Here is a 6,000-nt window from a genome sequence, read left to right as displayed (position 1 = left end):
CCGTTGCTCCACAAAGGTTGCTTCACAGCGCCAGGGTCCCAGGTTCGATTCCCGGCTTGGGTCACTGTCTGTGCGGAATCTGCACGTTCTCCCCGTGTCTGCGTGGGTTTCCTCCGGGTGCTCCGGTTTCCTCCCACAAGTCCTGAAAGACGTGCTGTTAGGTGGATTGGACGTTCTAAATTCTCCCTCAGTGTACCTGAACAGGGGCCGGAATGTGACGACTAGGGGATTTTCACAGTAACTTCATCACAGTGTTAATGTAAGCCTACTTGTGACAATAAAGATAACTTTAAAACCAATCTGGTTGGGTGTCACAGTGGTTTTGACAAAGGTTAGCACTGTTGCCTCGGGGCGTCGAGGACCCGGGTTCGATCCCGGCCCCGGGTCACTGTCCGTGTGGAGTTTGCACATTCTCCCTGTGTTTGTGTGGGTTTCGCCTCCACAACCCAAAAAGATGTGCAGGGGAGGTGGATTGGCCACGCTAAATTGCCCCTTAGAATAACATTTACAGTGCAGAATTTACATTCGGCCCATCGAGTCTGCACCGGCTCTTGGAAAGAGCACCCTACCCAAGGTCAACACCTCCACCTGATCCCCATAACCCAGTAACCCCACCCAACACTAAGGGCAATTTTGGACACTAAGGGCAATTTAGCATGGCCAATCCACCTAACCTGCACATCTTTGGACTGTGGGAGGAAACCGGAGCACCCGGAGGAAACCCACGCAGTCACACGGGGAAGACGTGCAGACTCCGCACAGACAGTGACCCAAGCCGGGAATCGAACTTGGGACCCTGGAGCTGTGAAGCAACTGTGCTATCCCGAACTTGGGACCCTGGAGCTGTGAAGCAACTGTGCTATCCACAATGCTACCGTGCTGCCCCTTAATTGGAAAGAAATATTTGAGTACTCTAAATTTATTTTGTAAAACCCCATCTGGTTCACTAATGTCCCTGTAGGGAAGGTGATATCTGATTCAGGGGGTCAGGTTGGAAGGGCAGGTCAGGGGGTCAGATTAGGAGGGGTTCGGGTCGGGGGAAGGGGGTCAGGAACTGGTTGCAGTTCTTACCTGGTCTGGCCTACGTGAGATTCTCAAAGGGCAATTAACCCAGCCAGCTCTGACAGAATCAGAAAACAAACCCAGTCTAACATTTTGGGAAATTTTCCCTCTTCATAGGCGTTGCCTCGTGAGCGCTTCCAGTATTTTCTGTTTTTGTTTTATGAAATGAAAATCGCTTATTGTCACAAGTAGGCTTCAAATGAAGTTACTGTGAAAAGCCCCTAGTCGCCACATTCCGGTGCCTGTTCAGAGAGGCTGGTACAGGAATTGAACCGTGCTGCTGGCCTGCTTTCAAAGCCAGCTCTTTAGCCCTGTGCTAAAATTGCCCTTAGTGTTGGGTGGGGTTGCTGGGTTATGGGGACAGGGTGGAGGTGTGGACCTTGGGTAGGTTGCTCTTTCCAAGAGCCGGTGCAGACTCGATGGGCCGAATGGCCTCCTTCTGCACTGTAAATTCTATGAAAGCTATTTTAAAGTGTAGTCACTGTAAGAATCTGGGATGCACTGGCTGAGTGTGTGGTACAGGCAGATTTCAATCGGGGCTTTCAAAAGGCCTTTGGTTAATTACAGGAAGCACTTGCAAGGTCACGTGACACGAGCTGAGTTGCTCTTACAGAGAGCCAGCTTGAAATGATGGGCAGAATGGCCTCCTTGTGGGCTGTAACCATTCTAGGATTTTGATGGACAAGCACTTTTTGTTCTTATGAACTCTCTCTTAGTCGAACAAAATCATTTTTAAAAATGATTCGGGTATTTCAGTATTGTCAGATATTTTGTGAAATTGTTTGCGAGGAGGCCATGTATCGGGGTTAAGTGGTGGGAGGTTTGGAGGGTATTCAAGGAGAAATGTTTTCACCCAGAGAGTGGTGGAGATGGATCTCACCAGCTGACATGGTGGTAGACGCAGCAACCCTCATACAGTTCACAAAGACTGGGATGTACACCTTAAGTGACATCATCTACAAGATTCTGGACCAAGAGCTAGAAAGTGGGATGAGGCTTGAGGGATACTTGTAGGCCCAGCACGTACATAATGGACCCGATGGTCTCCCCCCTCTCAGAGGTTGGGGGTGGGGGAGGCCCGAAACTTGTTGGGCGTCATGGAAGGTCAGGTCGGGGTTGGGAAAGAGTCAGGTCAGGAGGGGGTCAGGTCGGGGTGGTCAGATTGAGGTGTCAGGTCGGGGGGGCGGGGGTCAGGGGTTTCAGATCGAGGGGTTTGGTCATGGGATCAGGTTGGGAGGTCAGGGGGTCAGATTGGGGAAGTCAGGTCAGGGGGGCAGGTCGGGGGGATCAGGTCGGGGTTTTAGGTCGGGGGTCAGGTCAGGGCATCAGGTTGGGAGGTTAGGGGGTCAGGTCGGGGGGTCAGGTTGGGGGCATCAGGTTTGGAGGTCAGGGGGTCAGATCGGGGGTTCAGGTCAGAGGGTCAGGTTGGGAGGTCGGGGGGTCAGAGCGGGTGGTCAGGTCGGGGGGTCAGATCGGGGGGGCAGGCCAGGGGATCAGTTTGGGAGGTCAGGTCAGGGGTTCAGGTCGGGGGGTCAGATCGGGGGGGGGGTCAGGTCAGGGGATCAGGTTGGGAGGTCATGGGGTCAGGTCGGGGTCAGGTCAGGGGATCAGGCTGGGAGGTCAGGAGGTCAGGTCGGGGGGTTCAGGTCGGGGGGTCAGGTCAGGGAATCAGGTTGGGAGGTCAGGGGGTCAGGTCGGGGAGGGTCAGGTCGGGGGTTCAGGTTGGGAGGTCAGGGGGTCTGGTCGGGAGGTCAGGTCGGGAGGTCAGGTCCGGGGGTCAGGTCGAGGGGGCCAGGTCAGGAGGTCGGGTGGGGGTCAGGTCAGGGGATCAGGTTGGGAGGTCAGGGGGTCAGGTCAGGGGGGTCAGGTTGGGGGGTCAGGCCGGGAGGTGGGAGACCAGATTAGGGGTGGGTCGTCGTGTGGAAGGTAAGGTAATCCTGGAGGGTGTAGAGTAGTCCTGTTGGGACAGCAGAGGGGGGCGGTTAGTACTGTTGAGGGATAGGGTAGTCCAATGGGGGGTGGGATTGTCCCGCAGGGGTGGGGAAGTCCTGTGAGAGGGTAGTGTAGTCCTCTAGGGGGGGGGGGGGGGGGGGGGGTGGTAGGGGTTGTCCTGCAGGGAGGGTGGGTAGTCCCGCAGGGGGTAGGGCAATTCTGTGGGAGGGGAGGGTAGTCCTGTGGGAGGGTAGGGTAATCCTGTGGGGGGCTGGTTTGTGGGTGTCCCATGGGAGAGAGGTCTCGGTCGGTGCTATCATTACCCAGAAGTGGTTTTAATTCTCACATTTTCTGGGTAACCACTGCTGTAACTCAGTCCAAGCCGGCTAATTGAAATTGCAGTTTGGGATGTTTCCCAGTGGAGGGAAATGGCTCCTTGGAAGTCTGACACTGTTGGGAAATTACTGTGCAAACCTCGACCTGGGAACCCTGAGGAGCGGCTCCCTGGTGAGTGGGTGGGTCTTTCCCAGACACACTGCCCCGGAACTGAGGGCAAAACAGTTCATCAGAGCTGTGGTCCCAGTACCAGCCTCTGGTTGAGACAGTGTTTGGGCTCAGCTGTCCCTGGGCCAATTTAATACCTGGGGAGCCTGGCTATGTCTAAGCTGCCCGTGCAGCGTCCTCCTCAGTGAACTGAGGCGGGGCAAGTGACCACATCTGAACTGCCAAATTAGCAGTCCCCTGCTCTGGTGTGTCTAAGTTACGCCATTCACAGTTAGTGAAGGCAAATCACTGCATTGGGACCATTCTTGCAGTTGGCCTCTCCTTATTCCATTGGTTCTGATCTCTGGTCCTGTCCAATGTCCTTAGACAGGGTCTGGCGGGCTTTAGGACCCTGCGGCATCGGCTCAGGTGCTTCTTGCACAAATGTTGCAACTTCATTGATAAATCGGACTGAACATGAGTGAGAGTAGCGAGGGCAAGGAATAGATTACAAATACCGGGTAATGATAATTGTTGTCATTCTAGACCCTATTTTCTAACATATTGTACTAGGAAATACATATAAATGGTATTAGGGAGGTTTTGTGGCACAGTGGATAGATACCCCCCCCGCACATAGATACATAGAACATACAGTGCAGAAGGAGGCCATTCGGCCCATCGAGTCTGCACCGAGCCACTTAAGCCCTCACTTCCACCCTATCCCCATAACCCAATAACCCCTCCTAACCTTTTTGGACACGAAGGGCAATTCAGCATGTCCAATCCGCCTAACCTGCACGTCTTTGGACAGTGGGAGGAAACCGGAGCACCCGGAGGAAACCCACGCACACACGGGGAGGACGTGCAGACTCCGCACAGTCAGTGACCCAAGCCGGAATCGAACCTGGGACCCTGGCGCTGTGAAGCCACAGTGCTAACCACTGTGCCACCGTGCCTTGAGGGAACTGGGCTGATGGCTGTTGTGCACATTTTCTGCAAAGATTATCAGTCCTCTATGCCGGAAAGGACAAGAGTTTTTGATGGGTCAAACTCCACCGTTACCCACACCCAGACATGAGGGCAAACCGAAGAGGGCTGTCTCGACATCATACACACTGAGCTACCAGTAATGCTACTGAGCACTCATATTCAAAGAGCTCTGCCTCAGAGGGGGCCCCCTTGGTTTTCCAATTCACTGAATAAAATGGACAGGCAACTGAGCTGGCAGCATTAGTGAACAAAACAGCAAGACACCATCAGAGACACTGCTGTCTGCTCACTCAGACGTGGATCGGCAGGATTGACACAACATCACCTCGCTGTACAGATTCCATGACGTACATGAATTCTGCCCGTATGTGCAACCTCTTTACCCCTTGCTGAAACGTTGTGACATAATCTGCCTGAACTTTTTATTCGAAAGCGATAAGGGACACACACACACACACACACACATACAGAGTCAGGGAGACTCGTAGGGATAGATTCAGACTGCGACAACAACACCTCCTCTAGGGCAATTAGGGATGGGCAATACTGGACAAGCCAGCAACACCCACATCCCGCGAAGGAATATTTTAAATCTTGCATTTATATAGCACCTTTAAAATAGTGCAACATGGCAAGAGCATTGTCAAACACATTTTGACAGTTAACCACCTAGAGAGAGCTTAAGACCATAATTGAGTTTCGATCAAAGAGGTAGTTATTAAGCGTCTTAAACGAGGAGGGTGGGGGGAGATGTTTAGAGAAGGAATTCTAGAGTTTAGGATGTAGGTCGCAGAAAGTATGGCCCCTGATTCCCACGGGGCTGGTGAAAAATATCAAACCCATGTAACACTCTGGTTTTGCACAGCTGAGTGACGGGAACATCCAGTTTAGAGAGTTGCAAACAAATCTCTAGTTTCAATCATGGCGGATATGTTTCTCATCCCCGTCCTCCTGCCTTCTCCCCATAACCCCTGATCCCTTTATTAATCAAGAACCTATCTCCAGGGTCCCAGGTTCGATTCCCGGCTTGGGTCACTGTCTGTGCGGAGTCTGCACTTTCTCTCCGTGTCTGCGTGGGTTTCCTCCGGGTGCTCTGGTTTCCTCCCACAGGTCCCGAAAGATGTGCTTGTTAGGTGAATTGGACATTCTGAATTCTCCCTCTGTGTACCCGAACAGGCGCCGGAGTATGGCGACTGGGGGATTTTCACAGTAACTTCATTGCAGTGTTCATGTAAGCCTACTTGAGACAATAATAAAGATTATATAGATTATCACTGTCTTAATGACACTCAGTGATTTGGTCTCCACAGCCTTCTGCCGCAATGAGTCCACAGATTCACCACCCTCTGGCTGAAGAAATTCCTCGTCATCTCTGTTTTAAAGGATCGTCCCTTTAGTCTGAGATTGTGTCCTCTGGTTCTAGTTTTTCCTACTTGTAGAAACAGCCTCTCCACGTCCACTCTATCCAGGCCCCACTCTATCCTGTAAGTTTCAATAAGATCCCCCCTCATCCTTCTGAACTGCAACCAG

Source organism: Scyliorhinus torazame, chromosome 1 (assembly GCF_047496885.1).
Source record: "Scyliorhinus torazame isolate Kashiwa2021f chromosome 1, sScyTor2.1, whole genome shotgun sequence".
Taxonomy (NCBI): Eukaryota; Metazoa; Chordata; class Chondrichthyes; order Carcharhiniformes; family Scyliorhinidae; genus Scyliorhinus; species Scyliorhinus torazame.
This window is presented reverse-complemented; position numbering follows the sequence as displayed.